This window comes from Impatiens glandulifera, unplaced genomic scaffold, assembly GCF_907164915.1.
Source record: "Impatiens glandulifera unplaced genomic scaffold, dImpGla2.1, whole genome shotgun sequence".
NCBI classification, from domain to species: Eukaryota; Viridiplantae; Streptophyta; class Magnoliopsida; order Ericales; family Balsaminaceae; genus Impatiens; species Impatiens glandulifera.
The window spans coordinates 1-23,479 of record NW_025919722.1 but is presented as its reverse complement, the minus strand read 5'-3'; the positions used below and the strand labels follow the sequence as shown (position 1 = coordinate 23,479).

At 35.3% G+C, this 23,479-nt stretch overlaps 1 pseudogene; it reads right to left on the bottom strand.

Moving 5' to 3' along the window:
* Positions 1–886: 886 nt before the first annotated feature.
* Positions 887–21,647, bottom strand: LOC124918397 (annotated as a pseudogene).
* Positions 21,648–23,479: the final 1,832 nt, after the last annotated feature.

Genomic DNA, 23,479 nt, shown 5'->3' with positions numbered 1-23,479 from the left:
AAATTTTCCATTAAAAACAAGTCGTTAACCGTAAATACAAGCTAAATGGGGGTGGATTTTCCGTTTGATTGAGAAAAATAGGGAAAATATGTTTACCCTAAAATAATCAAATCTTATTTTATTCAGCACATCCTCTACTACTAATGAAATTAATTTTTAACTAAAAATTAAATTGTAGAAAAATATTTCTTCTTCGTCTCCACATTTTTTTCTATGTTCAAGCATTATTTTTTTTATATGAAGATGCATGGAAGATGAGTCTGGTGTGGCGGATTTTATGAACCGCCTAAAATTTTACTATCTATATCTGTCCGATTGGGATGGACATTTTAGGTGGTTCATATTATATTTATTTTGATATAGTTTTATAACCAACCATTTCTTGGAATAATTAAAGGCCACGTAATAAGTCGGCTAGATTCTTTGCTTTACTCATTAAGGTGTCTTTGGCGGGAAATTTGACGAGATGACCGTAAAGGACTTATTTGAATCCGTGGTCACCTTTTAGTTTTTATTGCTCTGGTGACCACTTTATTTTTTTTGGACAAAAATACCCTTATCGCGTAACGTAAAGGGACTTCGCGTTTCACAAAGGGAATTTTCGTCCAAAAAAATTAAAGTGGTCACAAGAGCAATAAAAATTAAAGGGTGACCATGGATGCAAATAAGTCCTTCTTTACGGTCATCTCGTCAAATTTCCCATTCCAATTGTTAGGTTATGAATATGACACTGATTCAAAAAAATATCACCAACCCAATCAGCAAACGAATAACCAATCTTATTTGAAAAAGATCTTAATAAAGTTAATGAAAAATGTATTTACAAGTTATTTCTTAAATCCCGATGATTATACTTAGATAAACAAGCTTATTCTCATTGCAAAAGATAGTGAAGTTATTTCTATAGAAAACAATCCAAAACAAGGCCATTGTTGGAATCAAGCCCTTTTAATGTCTTGGACTTAATTCCAAATACACCTGATTCATCTACTAAACAAACCTTAAACATCTTCATCTGGCTCAGCTGAAAAATCAGGTTCTTCAGGCTTCTGCAAATTCATCAATCCAATTTGTTTAATCTTCGAAGCTCCTCTTCTCCTTGTATTAGCAGCAAATCTCGAAGCAATATCGTCACTCCAAGACTTTGCTTTGTCGCCTTATTCTTTGTTACTTTTTCTTCTTCTTTTTCAGTATTTTTCATGGTCATTTCCTTTTCTGGTGTATTATCATAAGAAAATGACTCTAATTTCATGCTTAAAGCTTTAGCCATCATTCTCCTCTTATATCTTCTCCAAGCAGCTTGAATGAAACAAGTTCCCCATGTCCTCCAATGATGAGAGTAAAACCGAAAAGTATGTTGTAACTTTTTACTATGAAGTCGTCTGAATTGATTAGCTACGAATTTTAAATCTTCTGCTCGTAATGCAAATGATTCAACTTTCACTAGTGCTTTTACTGTTCTTGTGAATGATGGTAAGTTTAAACATGATTTTGGATGTAAAGCCCATGAGAGTAATTCTTCGCCGCAGAAATCGCCGGGGCTTAAGGTTATTGAGTTGAAGAAACCAGTCCGTGCTCCGTTTGTTGTTGAACTTTCTAACTTTCCTCTAATGATGAATTGCATTGCGGTTACTGGATCCTCTTCTCGGACTATGTATGTGCCTTGTGTACTTAGTGATGATGATAATCGCTCGTAGATGGCGTCAAGGAGTTGATTGTCCATTTACGAGAAAAATGGAACCTATAAAAAGAAATTTTTTAGTTTGATGTGTGTGTGGGTACCGACTTAGGTTGATTAATAAATTTATTTGAAAATCCTCTCATCTCAATGTAAATCAATAAACTTTTGAAAACAGAACTTAGACTTAGTTACACAAAAATTCGTCATTTTATTAAGGATTCTCGAATAGATCAAGATTTTGAAAGTGCATGTTGAATCATTTGGAAACACTTTCTGGATATGGATCGAGACAGAATGTATCTCATTTGAATGTGGATGGATCAAGATGAGATCATGTTTGAAAACATAGTTTAGATAGTCAAAAATTAAAAAATTTATTTATGAATTCGCATAGTTAGATCCACATCCAGAAAGTTTTTTCAAATGGGCATAGGTAGATTCAACATCCATACAAAAACTTCGGAAAACAAGAATATATATGGATCTGAATCGAGACGAGAATGCTTGAATAAATTTCTTTAGAACCATTTTTTATGTGTATCAAGATGAGATAATGTTTGAAAACAAAACTTAATGAAGACAAAATTAAGAAATTTATTGTCGGTTTCTCATCTAGATTAAGATTCATAAAGTGTTTATCGAGATCAAAATGCGTGAACAAATTTATTTGAAACTATTTTTTTATGTTAAATATCTCATCTGAATATGGATTATAATGCATGAAAACAGTTAGATATTTATGAGCCCAATACTTACCCGTCTCACAAGGTCCAAACAAAGGTGGCGTTGAATGTCTCGACGTAAATCTGTAGGCAAGGAATGTAAAATAGATTCTTCGTCAACTCCTCTAGTAGCCAACCACTTGTATTGAATAAAACGTCGAACGCGTTCTTGTAGATCCCTAGGGAGTTGTCTGTGTTTTATCCACTTCTCGGTGTCTCTTCGCTTAAGCCTTCCACTCTTCAAGCCTAACTGTCATCAATTGTAAGTATGTCTGCATTTTAATAACAAAAAAAACTGTAAGTATATAAATGACTTTAGTAAAAGAAAATGTGTGATTTCTGAAAAAACCTGCATATTTCCAATCAAATGGGCGAAAAAACGAGACCCAAAATAGCAATAAGTATGGCGAATAATGTTTCGCCAATGAATGTGCTAGTACTCAAATTCTGCCCGTATGAACTGCAATAAGAGCAAAACAAATCAAAATCCCATGATTCATATTGTTACAAGAAATAAGCTAAATGGCATGTTTAGAAAATTGGGTAAATGTGTTAGCATCATCCACCCGTTTCTCATCCTTATCCAGTCAAGATCCTTATGAGAAATGAGATCCATCTTAGGGTGATCACAAATCGGTTGGGGTCAATATTTTGAATAAATTGTGACAATCAAGCTCAAGTTAATCTCATTGAGAATATGCATGTTTTCATTATAAAAAATCAAGGGAAAATGATCATACCTTAAATTTTGTATTACCCACCATAGGAAATAAAAGTATTTCTCGAGAAATTTTGAAGTTTCAACATTTTTTGTCACTAAATCCCCAAGAATCCCGTAATTGAACCCAATATTACTGTGTTACAAAGGATTGTTAGGGTTAAGTTTCCTAACCCTAAAATAAGCTGACAGATAGACATGACCCATGTCTCTATTTTTAATTATGCACAATAAATAGTTATAAATAAAGCAGTTAGCCAAAATATGAAATACTTAATAAATAATTATTTATATGAAAATAAATAATTATTAATAAGGTAGTAGCCAAAAATATGGAATTGGCGGAAAATTAATTATGGCAGATGATGAGTATATAAAAAAGAGATCATGATCTTCAAGGTACTAGACATTTTTATAGAAACCTTCAAAGGTCAACTTCTATCTCCTGTCTTCTATCTCCTATCTTCTTCTTCTTCCTTAATCGTTAATTCTTACTCCCTCACCTAATATTCTCAATTGCAGATTGTAATTGTTAATCTCATTCTCACCTTTCATTCTATTCTACTCTTTACTTTAAATCAAGGTATCTCTAACTTATAACTAGGTTATCAATTTAAATCTACTTTAAGCTATATCATTGGTATTAGAGCGACGTTCTTGGTAACATGGTGGAAATACGTATCGACGGGTAGCTGAATGAAAGTCGTAAACATAGTCAGGCGCATTAATGAATAAAGTGTTGTGAGTTGTAAAATGAATTTTCCAAAATTCTTTGGAGAAAATGTCAAAGATGTCGAAGACTGGATTTATGAGGCAAAAAGATTTTTTCGGGTTAACAACACGTTTGAAGAAGACGAGGTTCATCTTGCGACAAGTCACATGAGGGAAAAGGCACTACGATGGCTTAGGGAACACGTGGTCATGAAAACTCTAAGTAGAGGATTGACGTGGAGAGAACTAAAACAACTATTGCGACGTGAGTTTGGGTCATGTGCAATGGATGATCCACAACATATACAGAAGAAAGTGCAGCCAAAACCATGGAAGGTAATCGCGGAACAGTGTCAACAAATAACCGACTTGTTAAAATCATGGAGGATCGCTGATGAAATTAAAAGACAGAAAATAAAGGCCGATGAAGAAATAACAAGGCAAAATTGGGAAAACGATCGTAAAAAATTGAAAGTCAAATCCGATGAATTACTGGAAGATGACAAGCAACCTGTAGAAGATGTTGGATAATCGACACATTCCACATTGACACATTTACAATTGATGCCTTCCTCATTGACATATTTGACTCCAAACAAAGACGAAACATCTTTTGATGACGATTGTTCTAAAGTGGAAGACGAAGCTCCTATTGACGACATTTGTTATGGAAAAGAAATGGAGACTTCACATACTTATGATATATAAATAGGACAATCTTGGTCTTGATGAAGAAATCTACGATAATTCAAGTTCTTTGATTATTTATTTGCATGTCTCCCAAGTGTATGATTACAGAGAGAATCTGAAGACAACCTACGTTGAAAAAAATGATCATCATTGGGTTGGCTCTAGAGAAGTAAAATTTGAAGATAGGATGTTGTCATTTGATCCCATTTCTCAAGCATACTTGGTCGAGACTTTGTGGTTCGAGAAACCTCAAGATGTTGGATCTTGCTTTCAGAAAGTTTTATGGCATAAAACATGGATAAGATACAAATACTTATTATGATTTGAAGAACCACTAGATGTAGAGTTCTATAATTGTTCTTATGCCTTACAGTTGGGAAATATTTTGAGACAATTTGTGTGGTTTGAAGAACCACCAGATATTCTATGGAAACACCTGTTGGAGTAAAAGATTAAACACCCTAGTCCAGTGGAAGACTGTTAGGATCTAGGTAGCCGCTGGAGGACCGGGGGTTGGACCGGTTAGCGGTTCTCACTCGGAGGGTGGTGATTAATCCGGTTAGAGATTAACACTGGGGTTTCAATACTACACAACCTGTCACAAACCCTTGAACTAGGTTCAAGCGCGGAAGAGGTTTGCTTTCAGGTTGAAGCGGTACGCTTGTATAATAGGCAGAACCGGTTTCGGATGATGAGGGTTTAGAAATTGATGGGTCGGTTTCGGTAACCTGGTGATTCGGCTTGGATAGAGTTAAGTCAGTTATAGTGGTACTGATCGGTTAGATAATGGAACCGGCAGAAAGTAAATGACAAAACAGATTTTATGGATGTTCGGAGATAAAACTCCTACGTCACCCCTTTCTCTCGAAACCGCGAGAAGGATATTCACTAAGGATTACAAGTACAATCCGATCGAGACTTATTTCCTGCTCGATGACACCCTTACAATTTATACCGGAATTGTAAGCTACACACACTAGCACTCAGGCTTTCTCTAGAACAGCACAGTCTTATCACTTGTAGAATAAATGCTCTTAGAATTTCTCACTTTTCTCACTGTATGTTGCTTGTCTCTAGTATCACTTGTATGTCATTTACTCTTCTTCAACTGCCCCTTTTATAGGTGAAATATGCCAACGGTCATATTTCACTACCTTGAATCTGATTGGCTGAGCAGGGGTGCAGAGGTTCAGTGATTCAGTGATTCAGAGCCTGCGGTCATCTTTTCAGACCTGACGGTCAACCTCAGACCTGTCGGTCTGTTCTCAGACCTGGCAGTCTGTTCTTCCGGTATGTAAGACAAACCTGCTAGGTTTGTCTTTTACTCAATGTAGACACTGTCTGTTAGACAGTTGTCTGTACTTGGAAGATCTCCTTTCTGACTTATCCCGAAGTGGAAAGATCCTGTAGGACTGTTTTCTGCAGCCTGCAGATTTTCCTCAGACTTGTATGAATATGGAAGTGTTCAGTCTGTTCCTTTGGTATCATTCTCAACAGATACCGAGTTGTCTTCTTGTACTGGTCGGTCATTTGACTTAACCGGATGGCTTCCGGTACGAGTGATGTAACTGGACTTCTTCCGGTTATTCCTTTGCCTTGTGGCTGGTCGGCTGTTTGATGATTCCGGTTTTAAGCTTTGGCCGATCCTTTCTTTGTGCGGTCATGTTCCAAGTATTCTTGGTCGGTTTAGTAGCTTGACCGGCTAGTTTTCTTAGCCGGTTCTTTTGTTTGTCCGGTCCGGTTCCTTGTTCCTGCATGGAAGATTTATTTAAGTTAGGTTTATTTGAACCGGTCTGATTTTATCTAACAAAGACCCATAAATGTTTTCTCGGGGGGCCAAATACATAGTAACGTAGCATTTTTTGGCGATCAAATAAATACATTTTCTAATTAAAATTTTACTCGGTAATTACATAAAAATACTAACAAGCACAATTATAAAATACTAACAAGCACATTTACTAAATTATTCTTGTCCATGAGTCGGTACAAAAGAAGACAAATTTATTCTACGAGATTTCATTTGTTGAAAATATTGTAATATTAACTCATTTTCAATTGTTGAGAAAATATCTTTTCAACATACAACTAAACTATCATTCATCCATTCATTTCCCATTCGATTACGCAAATCAGTCTTCACGGTCTTCATTGTAGAAAAAACTCTTTCAACGGATGCAGTTGCAACTGGTAAACTAAAGTCAACTCTATCAATCGATAAACCAATGGAAAGACTATATATTTTTTTGTTGCAACCAATTTCTGAGTAAGAATTCCCAAGTCTTCAATTGAAAAAAATTGAGAATCATCCCGCAAATGAAATAAGTTGTTCCAAAAGTAAATAAGTAAGATCGAATCAAATCTTTGCATCCTCACAAAGGGGTGTAATTATTAAAAAAAATACGATTTACCCCCTCAATGTGAGGGCACATTGAGCACAGAGTTGATCCGATCACAGAGGATCTCCAATTTATCATATTATATTGAAGTTAGACATCATGTATATGATTTTTTTATGTTACTTTTTCTCCAAAAATTAATAAGCAAGAAAACATAGTTAGGAATAAGGTTATAGACGGTTCATATCCATTGATTATATTCGGTCAAACAGTTGAAGTCGGTTTGAGAAAATTTGAAATAGTTGATTTCGGTTTATTAGTCACTTCGGTTTGGATGATTAGAAAATTTGTTTGATCGGTTTAATTGGTTCGATATTTTTATCAGTGAATAGTTAAAGACTTAATTATTAAAAAAAACATTTATGAATTAATTATAACTTGCCCAAAATATATTTATTTTAAAATTTTCAATCATGAATTAAAATATAACTTGTATGTTCGACAACCACTAAACCGATAAATCAAACCATTGAGTTGGGTTTTCATACTTGATCCGATACTAAGGTCGGTCGATTCTTGTTATTTACTTAATATTTTAATATTTATTTTATTAATAATTTGTATTATTAATTATATTAAAATTAATAAAAAAAATAATATATAGTTATCCTATAAATATAATTTTAAAATAAATAATAATATTAATTTCTTATATTTTAACTTATATAAATATATAAATAAATCTTATTTTATATATTAATTAAAATTTATGTATTATTATAAATATTTGTATATTAATAAATATTATTTATACAAAATAAAGTATTAATTTGTTGGGTTTTCATACTTGATCCGATACTAAGGTCGGTGATTCTAGTTGTTTACTTAATATTTTAATATTTATTTTATTATTAATTTTTATTATTAATTATATTAAAATTAATAAAAAAATAATATATAGTTATCATATAAATGTAATTTTAAAATAAATAATAATATTAATTTCTTATATTTGAATTTATATAAATATATAAATAAATCTTATTTATATATTAATTAAAATTTATGTATTATTATAAATATTTGTATATTAGAAAATATTATTTATATAAAATAAAATTAAGTGGAATCTAGGGATTTAATCACCTTACCTCTCATATATAGTTAGCCTTCACTACCATTTGGAACAAATAATAATTATTCAATATGTATATATAAATATATAATCTTAAAAGCTTATCCTGGGCTGCCACCCACCCCAGCCCGCTACATGGCTCTGCCATTGGGGAAGGCCCGAGCCCCTAGTAGGTTCGCCACTTCCCTAGTCAAGAGAAATTGTTTTATAAACTGGCGGGGTTTAAGTTTTCAGTGTAATATAAGAAGGACAAGGAGAATGTAGCTGCTGATGCACTATCTAGAGTCAATTTAAAGGGAACTTGTCTAGCGTTATCTAGATTCTCATCGGTATTATTAAAGAAAATTGCTAAGACATAGAATGAAGACGTGAATTTGAAGCAAATTGTTAATAAGTTACAATCCGATCCTCAATTTATTAAGGGTTTTTCGTTTATCAATGGGCAGTTGAGAAAAGACGGACGTATCATGGTGGGCGCTGATAAGGAACTCAGATCATACATAATATCTACAATGCATAACTCAGTATTGGGAGGCCATTAAGGTGTGATGGTGACATATCAGAAACTAAGACAATCATATTATTGGCGTGGTATGGAGCGCGATGTAAGGGAGTTCCTTAGGAATTGTCTTAAATGTCAGCAACAAAAATGGGAAAATCAAGGGACGAAGGATTTACTGCAATCATTGGCGATTCCTAATTCTATCTGGAGCGACATATTTGTTAGGTCAAATTATTTTGACTAAGTGTCAAAGTATTTTGACTATTAGAATTTTGATGATTTGATGAGTTAAAACTTAATCTAAGCCGTCTAATTGTCTTTGGTGCAGGTGTATCAAAAAAAGTTATATTAGACTAAGTCCAAATGAGTTTCATTAGACTGATTGGCTATTGGATGAGGAGTTAGACGTGCAGTCTAACTAGCGGAGTTAGACGTGCAGTCTAACAGTTGGGATTTAGACGTGCAGTCTAACAGACGTAGTTAGACGTGCAGTTTAACAGTTGAAAGTTAGACGTGGAGTCTAACTCCTTCAGATTAGTCTAAAGGGAACCGTAGTTAGACGTGTCGTCTAACAGGTATAGTTAAACGTGCAGTCTAACAGTTGAAAGTTAGACGTGGAGTCTAACTCCTTCAGATTAGTCTGAAGGGAACCGTAGTTAGACGTGCTGTCTAACAGGTGTAGTTAAACGTGCAGTCGAACAGTTAAAAGTTAGACGTGGAGTCTAACTCCTTCAGATTAGTCTGAAGGGAACCGTAGTTAGACGTGCAGTTTAACGGATACCTAGTTAGACGTGCAGTCTAATAGACGTAGTTAGACGTACAATCTAACAGATACGTAGTTAGACGTGTAGTCTAACAGGAGTAGTTAGATGTGCAATCTAACAGTTGAAAATTAGACATGGAGTCTAACTCCTTCAGATTAGTTTGAAGGGAACCGTAGTTAGACGTGCAGTTTAACAGATACATAGTTAGACGTGCAGTCTAACAGACGTAGTTAGATGTGCAGTCTAACAGGCGTAGTTAGACGTGGAGTCTAACTGCTTCAGATTAGTCTGAAGGGAACCGTAGTTAGACGTGCAGTCTAACAAATACGTAGTTAGACGTGCAGTCTAACAAGCGTAGTTAGACGTGCAGTTTAACAGTTGAAAGTTAGACGTGGAGTCTAACACCTTCAAATTAGTCTGAAGGGAACCGTAGTTAGACGTGAAGTCTAACAGTTGAAAGTTAGACATGCAGTCTAACTCCTTCAGATTAGTCTGAAGGGAACCGTAGTTAGACGTGCAGTCTAACAGTTGAAAGTTAGACTTGCAGTCTAACTCCTTCAGATTAGTTTGAAGGGAACCGTAGTTAGACATGCAGTCTAACAGTTGAAAGTTAGATGTGCAGTCTAACTCATTCAGATTAGTCTGAAGGGAACCGTAGTTAGACGTGCAATCTAATCCCATCAGACCAGATGGTCTAATGGATCTTGCTATTAGATGGGGACGTCTAATTTCATTAGACGAGGTCGTCTAAGTGAAATACGCCTAATGCCATGCTTAAGCAGTTGCTTGGAGCTAGCACCCGTCTACCCACGATCAACTAGCTGTACGCTACTCATGCTCCACTTTCTAGTGAAGATCAGTACGACAACAAGTTGCAACCAATTAATTAATGCCACGTAATCAAATACTCTTCCCACTACTTGTCTTTGCAGGAATATCCCTAAAGAATATTCGATGCACTACTAGTTTGATACGGCCATGATCCTTGTGCTCAGAGTCTGCTGTGTACTATGGAGGCGTTCCAATGGAAGTGAGCTATGTGTCATTATAGAAGATTCGACCGTTGATACCTGCTTCATACTTGAAGAATTTCAAGGACAACGGAAGGACTCTCGGACAATCGAATTACTGAACTGCCACACAATTTGCTGAACATTGAGGGATACGAAAACTTACAAACTGTGAACTACTTTCTTGCTTTACTGTGTGTTTATCAAAAGAGAGTTAGAAACAAAGCATTGTTTTACTTGAGTGATATTCTTTATCTTATTGTTAGTTGAACAGAGTCTGTTCTGTTCAATAGTGAGCTAATCGTGCAACTGTATTTGATTCAAAGCAAAGTATAGTAAATGCTTCTGGTAATTGGAAGAAGGGGTGACGTAGGAGAGTTTGTTCCGAACATCCATAAACAAACTGCTGTGTCATTTCATTCTGTTATTTTCTCATTCTTTGGTTCCTAAGCTTCAAACCTAAGCAACGTTTCCTCACTTGATTCGTTTAAGAGTTTACAAGGGTTTTTGTAGAATAGAAAGTGATTTAAATCCTTAACAAGATTTCTATCAAATCGTTTTTCATAAGCCATCATCAATAGTCTTACCCCGATTTCTATTTATTACGCCGATCCTATCAATTGGTAACACAGCTATGTTTCTATTCTCAAGCATCAAGGACCTGAATCATGTCTATCATCAATGAGATCCCCATTCTGTCAAGAGACAACTATGACTATTGGATGATGAGAATGTAAGCACATTTGGCTGCTCTTGATTGTGATATGTGGAGTGTCATTACTGATGGTCCCATAAAAATTTCGAAGCCAAGATGTGAGTGGAATACTGAAGATAAATGTCAAACAACCTGGATAATGTGGCTAAAAATATTTTATATCAATCAATCAACATGAACATATTCTACGAGATCAAGTCCTGTTCCTCTGCTAAGGAAATATGGGAGAAGATGACTCAAATCTATGATCGAAATGTTCAAGCCAAGAAGAATCAGAAGGATCAGAAAATTTTCATGTGTGTTGAAAACAAATCCAAATGGGCAAATAGCGATTCAGAAGATTGTCCTGCTGAAAAGGATACTGAAACTGTAACGTGCTTGATGGTAGATGATCAACCTAAGGTAAATGATGTTTCCCTACCAGAATTTACCAATGAAGAGTTAACTAATGCACTCAATAAAATGGCTAGTGAGTACAAGAAATTATCAGACTCCTTTTTTGAAATGAAAGTGAAATACAAAGCCAATATCTCTTCCTCTCACAAAACTTCTGAATCAAATATTTTTGAAAAGAACGTAGTAGAGATCTCATCTGAGAATGAGATGGTCAAGGAACAAATTCAAACACTGTCTTCTGAAACAAAAGGCTAAACTATGTTGTTAGTTCTTGGACAAGGTCTAGAGAAGCCGTCAAACATCAGATCAACATGTTAGAACATGCTGGATCTAGATCCAGTTTAGGATTTGATGGCGATGACCTAAATCTATCATGCAAAAAGTCATATGATAGGAAACAGACGACTTCTCACTGATATAGCAGATTGTTCTGGACCTAAGATCACTTTTGGTGATAACAAGAAGGGTAAGACCATGGGCAAGGGTAAGATTATCCATGGTAATCTAACCATCAATGACGTAGACAATCTATGCTATAACTTGATAAGCATTAGTCAGTTATGTAATATTGGTTTGTCAGTTGACTTTCAAACTCATGCATGCTTAGTTAAAGATCAACATGGTAATACTTTATTAACTGGTAGTAGAGTAGGAAACTCATTCAAAATGAATTGGTAAAAAGAATCTTCTAATCCTATATACATGATTGCCAAGAATGACCAGAAATGGTTAAGGCATAAAAGGCTGAACCATTTGAATTTCAAAACTATTAACAATATTTGTTTAAACAATTTAGTTATTGGCTTACCTAAATTACAGTTTTCTAAGGACAATGTGTGTCCTGCTTACCAGTTAGGCAAACAAGGCAGATCATCGTTCAAAAGTAAAGGGAAATCTCAATCCAGCCGCTGCTTAAATTGTTACACATGGATCTGTTTGGTCTAATTCCTATAAAGAGCTTAGGAGGAATGAGATTCGCCCTAATTGTTATTGATGATTTTTCGCGATTTACGTGGGTAGCATTTTTACCATCAAAGGAAAAAACTGCTGAAAACTTGATTAGAATATTTAAAAGAATTCAGAATCAGAAATCTTTGAATATTGCATGCATTAGAAGTGACTAGGGAACTGATTTCACAAACAAATACCTTTCCTCTTATCTCGAGGAGACTGGAATTAGGCATGAGTTGTCTAGTGCCAGAACTCCACAGCAGAACGACATTGCTGAGAGAAGAGTGAGGACTCTAAAGGAAGATGCGAGATCCATGCTAGTTGAATCAGACGTACTTCAGAGGTTCTGGGAAGAAGCCATAAACACTGCTTGTTACACACAAAATCGGTCAATAATCAACAAACGTTTTAATAAAACTCCATATGAACTGTATTATGGGAGAATTCCCACAGTTTCGTACTTCAAAGTATTCAACTGTAAATGTTTTATTCATAACAATGGAAATGTTTATTTGACCACTTTTGATGCTAAGTAGATGAGGGATTCATGTTGGGATATTCCTTAGTAAGCAAGGCTTACAGAGTATTTAACAACAAAACTCAAACTGTTGAAGAATCTCTTCATGTTGTCTTTGATGAGCCTGTTGAGAGTAACTCCATCGATCCCATTAACCTTGCTAACATACTAGAAGCGACAAGTCTTGGTTCTGTAAGTGAGGAAGAAGCTCTAGATAAGCGGACGTCGTTGTCTGATCCTATGGCTGATCCGGTTAAAATTAAACTAGACGTACAAACTCCTGTTCGACAATCAGTTGAGAGTTATGACGTCGCAGAGTCACCTGTTCAGATGACCAATCCCTTTGGATCCAACTTCAGATGGAAGAAGAATCATCCACCAGAATTGATCATCGGAAATCCTTTTTCTCCTCGAAGGACAAGACGACAATTGATGGATGAAATGACCAATTTTGCTTTTATTTCTCAGATTGAACCCAAGAAAATTGGTGAAGCAGTGGTTGATCCAGATTGGATCAATGCTATGCATGAGGAGTTAAACCAATTTGTGAGAAATAAAGTATGGCATCTAACTCCTAGATCAACTGATTAGTCAGTCATAGGAACAAGATGGGTCTTTAGAAACAAGCTTAGTGAAGATGGCTTAACTATTAGAAACAAAGCCCATTTAGTTGCTCAAGGATATAGACAGGAGGAAGGTATCGACTTTGATGAGTCTTTTGCACCTGTAGCAAGACTTAAGGCAATTAGAATCTTCCTGGCGTATGCTTCATTTAAGAATTTTAAAGTCTTTCAAATGGATGTAAAAAGTGCATTTTTAAATGGCAAGTTAAATGAAGATGTTTATGTTGAACAACCTCCTAGTTTTGTAGATCATACTTTACCAAATCATGTTTTTAAACTTGATAAAGCATTATATGTTTTAAAGCAAGCTCCTAGAGCTTGGTATGACACTTTGACTGAGTTTCTGTTTGATCATGATTTTGTTATTGGAACTGTGGATAAAACTTTGTTTAGATTCATTAAAGATTCTCACATTCTACTTGTTTAAATATATGTTGATGATATTATATTTGGTTCAACTAATCCCAAATTATATGAGAAATTTGCTAAGCTGATGCAGGACAGATTTAAAATGAGCATGATGGGAGAATTAACTTTCTTTCTCGGTCTCCAAGTTCGTCAGTTGGAAAAAGGAACCTTCATAAATTAGGTCAAATATACCAAAGAATTGCTAAAGAAGTTTGGAATGGATAATTGCTCTACTGCAGCCACTCCAATGAGCTCCTCTAGCAAATTGGACAAAGATGATGGTAGTCAAAGTGTAGATGTCACAGCATATAAAGGCCTTATCGGATCATTGCTTTATGTTACTGCAAGTAGACCAGACATTCAATTCGTCGTTGGAGTCTGTGGAAGATTTCAGGCTAATCATAAACTCTCTCACTTTACTGCTGCTAAATGCATTCTTAAATATTTAAAGGGAACTCAAAATGTGGGACTGTGGTATCCGAAGGATTCCAGTTTCAATTTAACCAGTTTTCTTAGATGTAGATTATGCAAGGTGCAAAATTGATAGAAAAAGCACAAGTGGAACTTGCCAGTTCCTTGGAGATCGTCTTATCTCATGGTTTAGCAAGAAGCAGATGTCGGTTGTAACGTCTACAGCTTAAGTAGAGTACCTTGCTGCTGGCAATTGTTGCTCTCAGCTCTTATGGGTTCAACAACAGCTTAGGGACTATGGAATTGAGGCTGAAGAATCTCCAATTTTCTGCGACAACACTAGTGCTATCGCAATCACTTATAACCCAGTTCTGCATTCTCGGACAAAGCACACACCGAAATCATGCATCACTTTATCTGAGAGCATGTTAATTAGAAGAAGATTCGTCTTGAATATATTCCTACAGATCAACAAACGACAGATATCTTCACGAATCCTCTATCCGAAGCTATGTTTTCTCACTTTAGAAACATTTTAGGTCTTGTTGATCTTGATTGATGTTGTTATGTACTTAAACTAAGGGGGAACATGTTGTTCAAAACATATCTGGACAGACATGAAGACAGAGGTCTTAATACGTCCAATAAAATAAAAGTTTAAGAGGCATAACTACTTAGACGTACGTCTACTCAAGAAGTTTTTCATCTTCTATTGAAACTCATATTATGGTTTTCTTAACCCGCTTGGTTAGACGCATACGTCTAATAGACGTTAGACGTTTTTACGTCAAGAGCAAGTGGAAGCTCACGTCTAACCAGACACACGTGCAACACGTGGTGTTTATGCGTAATTAGATGTCTACGTCTAATAAAATGATTTCAAAATTAGAAGTGAAGAATGTGAAAAGTAGAATAAACGTATAATTACTTGTGTACTTAGACTTTTCATCTTCTGGCTGTTTGGACAGCTGTTCTCAGAATATGTATCTGTCTATGTACTTTTTCCCGCCAAAAATAAACTAGTCACTTCTCAAAAAGATTGAAGACACGTATCTTTCAATATTTAAATAACTAAAATTTCTGATGACTTTCGTCTGTATGTATAATATTAAATGTGCTTTTTCATGATTAATATTAATAGTTGTGTTCCTTGGGAATAGGTTTTGAATTTTGACGGTTAGTATGATCATTAGATATTATCTACACGTTAGGTCTCTAATATTTAATGAATGATGCTACTCAAATGGTTGAGTACTCATAAGTATTTATCTCTCTCTAGAACTCGAATCGTCAAATCCCTGTTCATCTCGTCAAAATGACATCTTTCTCTCCAAAATCTGTAAGTAGATTTCAAGTCTGTATCTACTACACCATTCTCTGGAATGACTCAAATGTTTTAGTCATTGAAAGCTTCTGGGCTGAAGAAGTTTCTTAGCCCTCACTACATCTATCACGAACAGATCATTCGTGAGTTTTTGAAACTGCCAAGTTTTACAACGACAAATATATCTGCGGGATTGTTCTTGGAAGAATGATTTGTTTCGATGAAAGTACATTCAACATGTTCTTCCGTCTCCCAACCGAAGGAATCCATAAGTTTCCTTCTTCCCCTTATGAAATCATGTTTAAAATGATGAAGGTCTTCTCAGATTCGACCCTTCCCATGGAGTATCACGGGAAGAGTAACTTATTGAAAGTTGAGTATGTCTTACTCAACGACATCATCTCCAAATCTCTTCTTGCAAAAGAATCCTCCTACAAGTACTGTACAAAAGTTTTTGAGATAATGGTGGCCATCACAAGGGGTGTTGCCATAAACTAGACAAGAGTCCTCTTCGGTAACCTGGTTATAATGGTTTGTGCCTGGAAGAAGATCTTCGGTTTTGACGCTCCTCTTGGGGCATTCCTTTGTTGTCTTCTTAATGAACCAGGCCACGGGTATATTTATCTTCCAAAACCCTGACCAACCAGAAGGTTACTGATTATGTCCTTAGGGTGAAGATGCTCAAATCAAAGAAAAGGAACATATGTGTCTACAACTCCGCTCTGACCGCAGTCTTAGAGATTTCCTAGGTTGTAGATTCTCTTTTCCGGATAATGTTAAAAAGGAGGAAGAGGAAGATAGGAAGAAGAATAGCCCTTGACGTAGGAGGAAAGAAAATTCGTTTGATGTTATCTTATTTGTCTTGAACTTATTTTTGCTGTTTTTGGAAAGGTGTTTTGTATGTTTATCTTGAAAAACATTCCTGATCATGATTTATCTGATAATGGTATTTATTAGTTTATGAATTTGGTTTTATAAACATGGTTTTTGGTATATTGGTTCTTGGAAATGTGTTTATGTATGATGGATGAACACGTTTTACTCTTTATATGATGGGTGTTAATTTGTTATCTATGCAAGATTTTAACATCATCATCAAAAAGGGGGGAAATTGTTGGATCAAATTATTTTGATTAAGTGTCGAAGTATTTTGACCATTAGAATTTTGATGAGTTAAAACTTAATCTAAGCCGTCTAATTGTCTCTGGTGCAGGTGTATCAAAAACAAGTTATATTAGACTAAGTCAAAATGAGTTTCATTAGACTGATTGGCTATTGGATGAGAAGTTAGACGTGTAGTCTAACTAGTGGAGTTAGACGTGCAGTCTAATAGATGGGAGTTAGACGTGCAGTTTAATAGACGTATTTAGATGTGCAGTCTAACGGATACGTAGTTAGACATGTAGTCTAAAAGGTGTAGTTAGACGTGTAGTCTAACAGTTGAAAGTTAGACGTGGAGTCTAACTCCTTCAGATTAATCTATAGGGAACCGTAGTTAGACGTGCAGTCTAACAAGCGTAGTTAGATGTGCAGTCTAACAGCTGAAAGTTAGACGTGGAGTCTAACTTCTTCAGATTAGTCTGAAGGGAACCGTAGTTAGACGTGCAGTCTAACAGATACGTAGTTAGACGTGAAGTCTAACAGACGTAGTTAGACGTGCAGTCTAATGGATACGTAGTTAGACGTGTAGTCTAACAGGCGTAGTTAGACGTGCAGTCTAACAGTTGAAAGTTAGACGTGGAGTCTAACTCCTTCAAATTGGTCTGAAGAGAACCGTAGTTAGACTGTCTAACGGATACGTAGTTAGACGTGCACTCTAACAGGCGTAGTTAGACGTGCAGTCTAATATGCATAGTTAGACGTGCAGTGTAACAGTTGAAAGTTAGACGTGGACTCTAACTCCTTCAGATTAGTCTGAAGGGAACCGTAGTTAGACGTGCAGTCTAACGGATACGTAGTTAGACGTGCAGTCTAACAGGCGTAGTTAGACGTGCAGTCTAACAGGCGTAGTTAGACGTGCAGTCTAACAGTTGAAAGTTAGACGTGGAGTCTAACTCTTTCAGATTAGTCTGAAGGGAACCGTAGTTATACGTGCAGTCTAAAAATTGAAAGTTAGACGTGCAGTCTAAATCCTTTAGATTAGTCTGAAGGGAACCGTAGTTATATGTGCAGTCTATTAGTTGAAAGTTATATGTGCAGTCTAACTCCTTTAGATTAGTCTGAAGGGAACCGTAGTTAGACGTGCAGTCTAACAGTTGAAAGTTAGACGTGCAGTCTAACTCTTTCAGATTATTTTAAAGGGAACCGTAGTTAGACGTGTAGTCTAATCCCATCAGATTAGGTGGTTTAATGGATCCTGCTATTAGACGGGGACGTCTAATTTAATTAGACGAGGTCGTCTAAGTGAAATACGTCTAATGCCATGCCTAAGCAGTTTCTTGGAGCTAGCACTTGTCTACCCACGATCAACTAGCTGTACGCTACTCCTGCTCCACTTTCTAATGAAGATCAGTACGACAACAAGTTGCAACCAATTGATTAATGCCATGTAAGCAAATATTCTTCCCACTACTTGTCTTTGTAGGAATATCCCTGAAGAATATTCAGCGCACTACCAGTTTGGTACGACCACGATCCTTGTGCTCAAAGTCTTTTGTGTACTATGGAGGCGTTCCAATGGAAGTGATCCACATGTCATTATAGAAGATTCGACCGTTAGTACCTTCTTCATACTTAAAGAATTTCAAGGACAACGGAAGGACTCTCGGACAATCGAATTAATGAACTACCAGACAATTTGCTGAACATTGAGAGAGACGAAAACTTACAATCAGGAGAGAGAGTTAGAATCAAAACATTGTTTTAGCTGAGTGATATTCTTCATCTTATTGTAAGTTGAACAAAGTTTGTTCTGTTCAATAGTGAGCTAATCGTGCAATTATATTTGATTCAAAGAAAAGTATAGTGAATCATTCCGGTGGTTGGAAGAAGGGTGACGTAGGAGACTTTGCTCCAAACATCCATAAACAAACTGCTGTGTCATTTATTATGTCATCTTATCATTCTTTGGTTCCTAAGCTTAAAACCTAAGAAAACGTTTCCGCACTTGAATCGTTCAAGAGTTTGCAAGGGTTTGTGCATAATAGAAAGTGATTTAAATTCTTAACAGGATTTCTATTAAATCGTTTTTCATAAGCCGTCATCAATAGTCTTACCCCCGTCTCTATTGATTACGCCGATCCTATCAATATATATGAATTTTATAGAAGGATTATCAAAATCACAAGGGCATACATTTATTTTAGTCGTAGTTAATCGACTTTCAAAGATGGCACATTTCATTAGTATGGGACACTCCTATTCAGCAAGTAGTGTTGCTCATGTCTTTCTAGATCATATATTCAAGTTATATGGTATGCCACTCACTATCGTCAACGATAGGGATAAGATATTCGTCAATACGTTTTGGAAGGAATTATGCAAATCACAGGGAATTACCCAAGCGACGTCAACAACGTATTATCCCCAGACAGATGGTCAGACAGAAGTGGTAAATAGAAGTGTGGAGACATATCTGCGATGTATGGCTAGTCACAAATCGAAAACATGGACTAAATGGCTGCCTTTAGCCGAATGGTGGTACAATACAAATTTTCATTCGGCTGCACTATCATCACCACATGAGATTGTCTATGGTCAGCTACCTCTAGTTCACTATCCTTACTTGGCCGATGATTCCAGAGTAGAAGAAGTGGATAGAAGTTTGTCAGCCAGAGAGGAAGCTCTTAAATTGTTGCGATTTCATCTTCATAGAGCCCAACATCGAATGAAGTAGCAAGCATACAAGAAACGAGTGGAATGTGTTTTGGTAGTGGATGATTGGATGTTCATTAAACTACAGTCTTATCGACATACGTCAATCAGACGGAAGACTCATAAACTTAGCCCAAAGTTCTATGGACCTTTCCGACTTATAGAGCGAGTGGGACAAGTGGCTAACAGATTGGATATTCCTGTTACAGCTAAGATGCATAATGTGATTCATGTGTCGCAACTTAAAAAGAAAGTAGGAAATGCAGTGGCTATGCCACATGTTCCATCCCTACAAACTTAGTCAACAACTGTTTTGATTGCTATTTTGGATGAAAAAATTTATTTGGAAAGATGGACACAACATTGGTCAATATTTAGTTCGTTGGTCTAATTCAAGGAACGAGGATGTTACATGGGAGGATGACTCTTGGTTGGAATCAGAATTCCCAAAACTCAGATTGGTTGGCAACAAATCAACTTCTCATTTTAATTGTGTTGTTCGTGGTCGAACATACGTTGAAGGGGAGGCTAATGTTACAAGGAATTGTTAGGGTTAGGTTTCTTAACCCTAAAATAAGTTGACGGATGGATGTGACCCATGTCTCTATTTTTAATTATGCACAATAAATAGTTATAAATAAGGCAGTTTGTCAAAATATGGAATACTTAATAAATAATTATTTATAAGGAAATAAATAATTATTAATAAGGTAGTAACCAAAAATATGGAATTGGCGGAAAGTTAATTATGGAAGATAATGAGTATATAAAGAAGAGATCATGATCTTAAAGGGTAGCAGACATTTTTACAGAAACCCTCTAAGGTCAACTTCTATCTCCTATCTTCTTCTTCCTTAATTATTAATTCTTACTCACTCATCTAATATTCTCAATTGCAGATTGCAATTGTTAATCTAATTCTCACCTTCCATTATATTCTACTCTCTACTTTAAATCAAGGTATCTTTAACTTATAACTATGTTATCAGTTTAAATCTACTTTAAGTTATATCACACTGCTATTATTAGGATCACACTTGGTAAACTCACCAGTGTTGTTAGCCCATATCATCATGTCTTGATGATTCAAAATACCACAATCCAAGAAATGCAGATTGCATTTGATAGGATCAAGTTCCCGTTTACAAACCGATTACTAGCAGGTGACCTATCTCTCTATTGACAATAAGTACAAGGATGCACCTAAGATCTATAGATCTGTTGAGTTTAAATTAGAAAAGAAGTGTAAAAATACATACATGGCTAGCTAACATGTAAAGTAGGAGATTATAAACAACACCAGCCCAAACAGTTTTTATAACTAGTCCTGCAGATTTGATTATCTAAGAACTTAATGGAAAAATAAGATATAATCTCGGAATGTATTAGAGAAATACAATCAGCACGATCGTATTGTTCGTGTGATCCGCATGGGAACTTCTAATTACCGGTAGGATGAACCATATAACAATTTGTAAAATCAAATCAGTTGTTGAGAAAATCACAAACCCTAATCTAAACAATGAAAAAAAATACAAGATTGTATCATTTAGTGTCAACATTCTTGGGGAATTGACCTACTATAGATTAATGTATCCCAAAATTGAGTGACCTAACTCCATAATAATATGAAAATGCGGGTTTTACCTGAGGAAGAGGAAACATGGCAATTGCATCGATGAAGAAATCAGATTTCAAATACCTATCCGCAATCTTCTTAACAAGTTCACCTCTACCAAAAACCCTTGTCTATGGAGAAACATAAGTTGTTCTGAACTTTATAATTACATGTAAAAGATATAAAAGATCGACAAATATTCTTAAACAGGTGACAATAATTCTTAGATTCAAATCAGTCGACATACAAGAAGAATTATCTGTAATGAACACCGAAGGAAGATAGAAAAACAAAGGATCGACAAAAAGAGCCATCGAACATGAAAATAAGAAGATTCTATTCCACATCAATGAAAGTTCACTTCCTGGATCAATAATTATTATTATATTCCTCTTCCATGAAAAAATATTAACACCTCCGACGCCATTTCCGGTTACATCGGGCTTTAGTAAAGGCGGTGCGGCTAAAGCAGCTTTGTGGAGTGGTAACCGTTTCTCACGACGACGATTATTAGTATTAGTCTCTCTGTTTTCCCATGAATTCTCGGGATATAGCTTTCCATCGTTAAAAAACCTATGAATCGTAAATGAAAAACCCATCGTAAATGAAATTTAAGGAAATTTGAATAAGGAGATTGATGATTACTTACCTTACGAGCAGGGTCGGCCTCAGCCCCGAGAGTTGGGAGGCCCCATGGAATTCAAATTTTAGGGCCCATAAAGTTAAAATAATAATAATTGTACATTTATAAAAAATATTAAATATAACTATTAAATATATAACAATATTAACTATTGTAAAAAAATATTTCAAAACATATCAAAATATTAATATAATAAATTATAAACGAAAAAATATACCATAATAATTTATCAATTAACTAGTATTCAATTCTACAAAAATACTCCTCCTTGCATTCTTTGAGGCAATTTTTTTCAATTAAGTCATTATACTCTAACTTTTCTAAATACTCTTTTTTAATTGATATCATCGCTAATCCATTCAATCTTTCTTGTGACATTGTACTCCGTAAGTAACTTTTTATCAACTTCAACTTAGAAAAACTTCTCTCTGTCGAAGCAATGGTAACTGGTATAGTCAATAAAATTCGATAAACGATCCCTACATTTTGAAAACAACATGCCTCCCATAATGACCTTGTAAAATTAAGGATGTCAATCGATCATTTTACTTCTCTCGGTAGTATTGTCTTCAAATTATTAAGCTCTTTACACAATTCATCACCATTAATGTCCATATATTGGTTGTATTTCAAGAAATTTTCTAATTTAGTACAATCCTTCAACAATTTCTCTTCACTAATATTTTTGAATTTTCTATTGAATAAAAATCCAAAGAGTTCTTCATATCGTTCAAATTGCTCAAACCGATCCCGAAGCGATGTAAGAGCTTGATCTACAATGTGGAGAAAATATGTAATTCTAAATTTATCCTCTAATGATTGATTGGCATTGTCATAATCTCTCACACCTTCATCAAATTTCTTCGGTCTACGAGAACTCTTTTTTGAACAAACACATGATCAATGCCAACTTTACGTGTAAGTGTTCTTGCTTCCTGCATCAAATCTTCAAAACCATGTTCTCTAACATTTTCAAAGTATAAAATGAGCCCCTTCATTCGTGTAATTGCATCCTCAATTTCCATATCTTCTTGTTGAAATAATTTACTAACACGATTAACATTGTCTAAAACTTTGTACCAAATACATAAGCTAATCAAGAACTCAAAATCTTCTAAAGAGGACATCCACAAGCCTTTAGCTTCTACCCTCCCAATTTGATCATTCTTTTATGTAATTGATAATTCAACCAAAACATCTCTAAATTCTACTACTTGATTTTTTTATTGATTTAACGCTTTCATACGACTTTCCCAACGAGTCGCCGACAAAGTCTTTGGTGTCAAATTCTTCACAAAGGTTTTAAGAAGGTCCCACCGTTGTGTTGAAGCCGAAAACAATGTATAGATATTTTGCAAATATCCAAAAAAATCTGATGCTTGGTCACAAGATTTTGCCATATCACATATAACAAGGTTTAAACTATGACATTCACATGGAATATAAAATGCTATAGGATTTACATCAAATAATCTTTTTTTTACACCTTGATGTTTACCTTTCATATTTGAGCCATTGTCATAACCTTGCCTCTTATATCATCAATGTTGAGTTGAAGTTCAAACAAAAAATCTTCTAATCGTTTGAAAGTCAAAGCCCCAATGTGTCTTCAACATTTATAAACCCAAGAAAGAACTCTTGAACTTTGACAATAATATCATCAATATCTACACATCTTATAACAATCGTCATTTGTTCTTGATGACTTATATCTGGAGTACAGTCTAGGATAATGGAAAAATATTTTGCTTTTGAAATCTTCTTGAGAATTTTTTCTTTGATCTCTTC